Raw genomic sequence first — 8,243 nt, forward strand, 5'->3', positions numbered from 1 at the left:
GGCTTCTCAATCACTTGTTCATGAATCATTTAATATGAGACCATCTGAAACATCTGAAATAAAATGTGGAGAACAAATCACTGTGGGCAAAGTAGTGTGTTGTGAAGAGAGTATTATCTAGCACTAAACCTTCCTGATTTTATTTTGCTTAGAAAATTCATCCTGTGTTCTTACATTGTTACACTGAAATGCCAGAAGGTTTGCTTCTCAGCATGCAAGCTCATGGAAACACACTGTAACTCCTGGTAATGTCTTCTGGAAATGCACACCTTGCTGAGGCACCAAATGTCTAGAGGGGCTCATGACTCACATTTGGGCTTTGTGAATTAGGAAAAACTCTCTCCATCTTCCTTATCAGATCTGTATCTTATGGGCTGTCAACACATTAAATAGGTGAAATGTCATAATTTAATGTTTAAAGATGACAAAATGATGTTAAATTTGGATAGTCTTGGGGGCATTTTTGGTATAATTTAACAATTTAAAATTTTGACATCATTTAAACAATGTATCTGAGGGAATACTTTGTTCATGTAATTAGTACACTCTCCGGCTGTTTCGATGTTTGAATCACATGGAGACATCCAGCATTGTTTTAAGAGAAGGTCATGGATAGTACAATTTAACAAGTAGCTGGGGGGGGGCAGATATGCCTTACACTTTTCATCCTTTATGAGAATAAAGTTTAGGAGTTGAGTTCTAGTAGCTAAAACTTATTACAGGTCCATTTCACGTCCCAAATTTCAGACTCTTGTGTAATAGTCACAAAAACCCTATAAATTAGTGCTATTACTGCCCTTTGCAGTTTGTTTAATACCCAGAACATCACTGTTGGTTAGTTTGTGATCAAATAAATGAATACATTGATGTATAGGGGGAAGTCCTATTTAGAAAGTTTCTGAAAAATATTTTATCTTTTCTAAACAGCTTCTTTCATCAATTGGATATATTAGAAGCATATGCTCCTAGGATGAGAGTGCGATAAAGCATGTTGCAGATTTTTTTTATCTTATGTTTCTAGGTATAAAATAACAATTGAGTTGAATGATAGATAATCATCTCTATTTTGGCAATTTATGAGAAAATGGTATGGTAAATAATCAACTGTGGCTTTGTTTTTTGTAATGTTATTCTTAGAACAGTGATATTCTGGTTACACAGGGTGATGACATCTATGGTCTTGTGTGTTCTCCCGTATTCTCTTTTCCTTTCTCTATGGACATGGGGTTTTGGATTCAAATCGCTAATTATTCTGCAATTGATAAGCCAAAGTCTCTGGGGTACAAACCATATAACCTTGATCTGAAATTGAATCCCCTTTGGATTTTGTGATAACATTGATCCAGCCCAATTAAGTTGGGTAGATGATGACTCTTTACTATCTGCTTTTGAGACCTCTGCTCAGATTTATTATTTTTGTCAGTGTTATTCCAGTTTTGAATTTTTGTGCAATGGATTCTTTGTGTGGTATGTGTTAGGCTTAAATTTTTTTCCAAATGCTGCTGAACAAATATCCATGTATATGGTGCATTACTTTTTTTTCTAGTTACAAAAGTAGTATCTTTTTATTACAAAATGTCATATTACTTAAAATTGCTACCATATTTGTCTGTTTTGTGTGTGATTGCATTTATATATGATCAGACTGTAGATATTGCTATTTCTATTTAACATCATGAACATTTTGTGTTGCCATTAATATTATTCTTCAACAAAAACTCAATGGCTGTGTAGTATTATGGAATTATTTGGCTATATAGTCCAGTCTCATACTGTTGAATACTTAGTTGTTTTTTGTTTGTTTGTTTTGTTTTGCCAGTTTACTTGTTTAAACAAAAGTCTGATGAATAGCCTTGTATACACATTTCCATACTGAAAATATTTCTTTATTGGAAGTAATTTTCTGTGTCAAAACACATTCAGGCTTTTGTACAACCACTTTTAAATGTATAAGTTTTTTCCAATAGAGAATAATATTAAACATCTTTTCAAACATTTTGTATATATGAAGAGCTTCAGGTGTTTGCATCAATGTATGGGTTAGTTCCTTGAATGTCACCTTCTATAAAAAATTTTCATTCTTGTTTTTTGCATATATTTTTATTAAAGATTTTATTTATTTATAAGACAGAGAGAGAGAGATCACAATAGGTAGAGAGACAGGCAGAGAGAGAGGAGGAATCAGGCTCCCTGCTAAGCAGAGAGCCCAAGGCAGGGCTTGATCCCAGGACCTCGAGATCATCATCTGAGTTGAAGGCAGAGGTTTAACCCACTGAGCCACCCAGGTGCCCCACATATACTTTTTATTTTTTAAAGATTTTGTTTATTCATTTGACAGACAGAGATCACAAGTAGAGAAGCAGGCAGAGAGAGGAGGAAGCAAAAGGCTTTTGCTGAGAAGAGAGCCAGATGTGAGGCCGGATCCCAGGACCCTGGGATCATGACCTGAGCGGAAGGCAGAGGCTTTAACCCACTAAGCCACCCAGGTGCCCTCACATATACTTTTGACTCCATTATTTATAGAGTGATTCCCCTGGAGACAGCTGCCACAGGTTTCCAGGTTATTTTGTGACTTGATGGAAGTTGCAATTCTTCCATCTTTACTGTCTTACTGCATTTATCTAGCAGAACTTTTCTGGTAAACAGTATATCTAACCCTTTTCCAAGAAAATTACTATCAGATATTCCTTGTAATAAGATTAAAATAAGACCTGAATTTGCCAATATAAAATCTTTCTGTAATATGCATTTCTTGCTTTGTAATAAAAACTAAACTTTCTTGTTTTACCTTTTTCTAGGAAAAAGCAAGACTGTGCAGCAAGAGTCACTGGTTCTGTGCACTTCATGGCAAATAATACTTTTGGCAAATACACTCACGGTTAACAGCCTGATCATTTGCTAAATCTTAAACTGTGAATACTGCAAATGTGTATTGACTGATTTAGATAACCAGCTTGTGTAGGATAATTAATTATTTGATCAACATTCTCTAGACCAAGTGACCCCAGCTACAAATTTCACATGTTGGTTCCCAATGGCTTAACAAATTTAGCCAGTGTTTTGCTGAGGTCTTCTTATGGATTCAGCACTAGACTAAACATTTTCACTGAGGCTATCTTACAACATTTTAATAAGTTGTGACAGGCAGTTTATACCCAAATTAGTGATGAGGAAACTGATCTCAATGAGGTTAATTAACTTTTTTGAAGTCACAATCTATTCTATAAAGGTTAGTGCTGAGAATGGAGCACAAATCCTTTAACTCTAAAGTTACTGCTTTTCCCATCACCCCCATACAAAGTAATTTGCTTACGTGTGTTTCATTCTTAGAAAATATGTACTGAATTTTAACTTACTGCAGGCTTTGTACCTAGTACTGGGAAATGGAAAAAGGGTAAAATTAATTGATGAGTAGTTAATAAATAAAGTATACTATCTTAGTTTCTTAGAGTGAACTGTCTGGTAAAGGGACACAAATATTAATAAAATTCCTCAGAAAGAATATAAATAACAAATATTCTCACATCTACATAAAGAAAAGAAGATTACCATAAAAAGAATAATTGAAGGTAAAATTTAAAAAAAAAAAACTTTTGTTTTTCTTACTTTTGATCGATCTGACAATAATATGTTCAAGGTAATAACAACAATGTATTTGATTATGTATGCTTAACTGAATGACAATGATGATACAAGGGTTGTAAAACTATTGCTAACCATTGGTTATTAATAATTGCAATAAATTTTACCACTGTGAAGTGGTTTAGTGTTATTTGAAGGTGAAATTGGGCTCGTTGTAAGTGAATATTGCAAATTCTAGGACAAACCCTAAAAAAAAAAAATATAATTGATATGCAGAAAAAAAGAAAAATTAGAATAATAAAATGCTTGTTTAAAAATTATAAAATGGGGGCACCAGGGAGGCTCAGTTGGTTAATTGTCTGCCTGAGGCTTGGGTCAGAATTCTGGGATCCTGGGATCCAGTCCCTCATATGGCTCCCTACTCAATGGGGAGTTGGGGAGTCTGCTTCTCCCTCTCCCTGTGCCTCTCTTACCGGTCATGCTCTCTCTCTGTGACCCTTTCTCTCTCTCTCTCAAATAAATAAATAAAATCTTTAAAAAAATTTAAAAATCAAAATAAAACTACAAAAGACACAAAAAGAATGGAGGACAAAAATAGGAACAAAGAAGAAAGACAACAAATAGAAAACAGTAACAAATATGATAACTATTAATCCAAGTATATCAATAATCAATTAAAACTTCAATAGTCTACAAATGAAATAAAAGACAAAAATTGTCAAAGTAGACAAAACAAGACTCAACTATATATTGTCTATAAGAAACCCACATTAAATAAAAAGACACACATAGAAATGGTTTGGGAAAAACCAGATAGTTACATGCAAATGAATGTAACTGGACCACTTTCTTACACCTTACCTAAAAATAAGCTCAAAATGTATTACAGACCTAAATGTGAGACCTGAAATCATAAAAATCCTAGCAGAGAACCCAGTCAGTAATTTCTCTGATACCGACTATAACACTTTTTTAAGATAAATCTCTTAAGGCAAAGGAAACAAAAGCAAAAATAAACTATTAGGACTACATCAAAATAATAAGATTCTGCATAGCAAAAGAAATAATCAGTGAAACAAAAAACAACCCACTGAATGAGAGAAGATATTTGCAAATAACATATCCAATAAAGGGTTACTATCCAAAATATAAAGAAGTTACACAATGCAAGACCAAAAAAACACATATTCCATTTAAACATGGACAGGGGTGTGCCTGGGTGTCTCAGTCCATTCAGCATCTGACTCTTGATTTTGGCTTGGCTCATGATCTTGGGGTTGTGGGATTGAGTCCTGCATTGCACTCCATGCTGGTCATGGAGCCTGCTTGGGATTTTCTCTCTTCCTTTCCTTCTGACCCTCCCCTCCCTCACTTTAAAAAAAAAAAAAATGGGCAGAAGACATAAACAGACATTTCTCAAAAAGAAAATACATATACATGAAAAGATGCTCAACATACAGCCAACAGACACATGAAAAGATGCTCGACATCACTCATAATCAGGGAAATGCAAATCAGAGCTAGAAGACTATAGATCAGTGCTAACAAAATTCTGATGGAAAATATTTCCAAACAAATCCTACACCCAGCTGAATTTCCACTCAAGAACAAAGAAAGAAAGAAAAAAAAAAAGAATAAAGAATAGAGATATTTGAAAGAGTGGAATATTTTTGAAATTTTACTTCTTGTATATTCTTTCTTAGCAAACTGGTATGTCCTGTCATTTTGAAGGTATAAAACAAGTGTGAGGAAAACATGGCATCCACAAAACAGGAATTCAACACAAAAGACAATTTAATACAAAAGAGGTAAAATAATTCTAAGTATGATAGTGAAGGGAGTTCCAAGCAGAACAGCTGTGTAGTTGAGAGGACAATCATTGGCAGATGTTTTCAAAAGGACTTTATTTCCGCTAAAGTTTATGCTTTCTGATGATTTGAAGAAATGAGAATTTATATTTTGAATTATTGGTATCACCCTTAAATCCTTGAAAATTACATGTTCTTTTGCATTATTGAACATCTGTATAGTGTTTATTAAATGTTTGCCACTGTTCTAAGCTTTTTTTTAAAATTTACATATATTGATTCATTAAACTCAACATTAGTCCTCTGTTACAGGTGTGATTTTTTTACTCTGAGAATTTATACTTACTGCTGTTCAGTGGAAGAGTTAGGGTTTGAACTTAGGAAGTCTATCTCCAGATTCTGCACTGTGAACCACCACCTATCTGTTTCTCATCCAGTCACAGCTAGTACTGAAATTTCTCCTATTATAAGAATGTATTCAACATTTATTTCTTTCTAATTTTGGATTGCTTAATGGATCTGAGAGTTAAGATTGTGACTTTTGCTACTTTTTAAAAAAATGTAAAAATTGAGTCTTATTCCTGAGTTTTAGCAGAAATGTTATATTATACATATTTTGTCTTCAGTGTTAAAGAGAGGGAAATTAGTAAGGGCAGCCAACCTCCAGGGGTGGTTTTATAAAACAGCAGAATGTTTTATTGCTTCCCAACCTTACATTTAAATTTTAAGCATTTAACAGTCTTTATTATAGATGAAAGTGGTTAGAACAAAGACATTCTATATTTTGCTGTTGGGATTCAAGATAGAATTATTTCATCTTGGAGTCACAGAAGTCAGTGTTACAATGGAGTCTTGGTATAATAAATGTCTAGAACTGCAGTTAAATTAGTTAAGATAGCACTTTTTGTATATTAAAGAATCCTAAATAAGAGTTTGCATCTGACTCTAACTAACTCTGTCAACTTATGAGCCAAATCAATTGTTTGATTTGCACTCCATGGTGAACCAACATTTCTCTGCACCTATGGAGTATAATAGGGGTAATAATAATCCTCTCTTCAAGGGTTGTTTTATGGTTTTGAAGAGGCTGAACACACATTGATGGATTATGAAATATTCAACAGAGAAAAGAAATAAGTACATATTAGTGTTTTTTTTTTTTTTTCTGGACTAAAAAGGCTGAGAAGCAATGTAGCACACAGGATACTAACAAAGATTATTCTTGCTCTGGAAAAATTCACGCTTTCATGAGAAAAAAAACAACAACAAATGGAACACAACTGCAAAGCAATAGGAAAATTGCTAAAATAGGAGTAGAAATCACTATTCCTAAATCTCCCGGGAATCACTTAAATACTGAGTGATGTGCAACTGATTAAGACTGGAGACAAAATGGGAACCAGCACAGCTATCCTACTGAACATCTCCCCTTTCTCCTTTGGGCTGATCATCCAGCAGGTGTTTGAAGATGGCAGCATCTATGACCCTGAAGTGCTTGACATCAAGGAGGAAGCTGCATTCTCAGTTCCTTGAGGGTGTTTGCCATGTTGCTAGTGTATATTAGCAGATTGGTTATTCTGCTGTTGCATCCATACCCTGTTCTATTATCTGTGGATACAAATGGGTTCTGCCTTTGTGGACGCTGATACACATGCTCAACTTGCTGAACAGATCATGATCTTCTTGGCTGACCCACCTGCTTTTGTGGCTGCCACTCCTGTGGCCACTGCCACCATAGCTTCTCCTGCAGCTGCTTCTGCTGCTGCTGCTGTTCCAGGCAAGGCTGAAATGAAAGAAGAGTCAGAGGCATCAGGTGAGGATGTGGGATTTGGTCTCTTTGACCCATCACCAATAAAGCAACCAACTCAGTCAGCTTTATTTGTGAGGCAAGGAAATAAAGGCTTACTTCTCTTTTAAAAAATGAACTATAGATATGTAAGTAGTACAAGGCAATAAATGAGAATAATTAGATGACATGTTTAGAAATAGATAAAACAAAACAAAGATCCTCTGAGGAAAAGTAAGTGGACAATTGCTTAAAGTAGAGAGTTGAAGAAAAAGTAGTGGAAGATTTTATTAACAATTCTGGTAGGGCGAGAACACAAAGAACCTTGGCAGAGTGGTTAAAAGGGAATTTGGGGGGCGGTGCATCTGGGTACCTCAGTCAGTTAAGCATCTGACTCTTGATTTTGGCTCAGGTCATGATCTCAAAGTTGTGAGATAGAGCCAGCCCCATGTTGGGCTGTGTTGGGCATGGAGCCAGCTTAAGATTCTCTCTCTCTCCTTCTCCCTCTGGCCCTATCCCACCGCTCTATTTTTTTTTAAAGGGATTTTTTTCCCCTTGAGGAAACAATCTTTCCTTCATAGTTGTGTAAAAAGATGCAATTTTTTTCATTAAAATAGAAATATTCTCAAAAGTTAGATAATCAGAAAATATTAGCTACCTAAAACAAGGTTCTTATTTCTGGGAGAGTTTATTTTAAATACCAAAAATGTTTAGAGTATATCTGTTTAAAGAATAAGTAAAAGAGGTAGTTCAAAGTCTCATGCTGTGGAAAGAGATTTTATATTCTTTCTTTACTATTTATAAGAAAAAAAAAAGATATATGAATGTTCCCAAGTTGATAAGAAAAGTTTCCTGTTGAGAAAAGAGAGAAGGAGCGTTGTTAAGTTGTTTCTTCTGCAGAAAATTGGAAGAGCAGAAGTTGAGTTGCTATTGAGTTTTTTCACTAAAATTTGACTGTGACTCATCCCTCTGTCCTGGCCCTGGGTCAAGAATTAAAATCAGATAGAATCCTCATAGTCTCTTTTAATTGAGTTTCAGAAATCATTCAAGTAAAAATTCAAGTATAC

At 34.6% G+C, this 8,243-nt stretch overlaps 1 pseudogene; it reads left to right on the forward strand.

Annotated features, from left to right (window-relative positions):
• Positions 1 to 6,743: 6,743 nt before the first annotated feature.
• Positions 6,744 to 7,307, forward strand: LOC106005869 (annotated as a pseudogene).
• Positions 7,308 to 8,243: the final 936 nt, after the last annotated feature.

The sequence above is a fragment of the Mustela putorius genome, unplaced genomic scaffold, assembly GCF_011764305.1.
Source record: "Mustela putorius furo isolate JIRA1106 unplaced genomic scaffold, ASM1176430v1.1 tig00000450_pilon_pilon_pilon, whole genome shotgun sequence".
Classification (NCBI taxonomy): domain Eukaryota; kingdom Metazoa; phylum Chordata; class Mammalia; order Carnivora; family Mustelidae; genus Mustela; species Mustela putorius.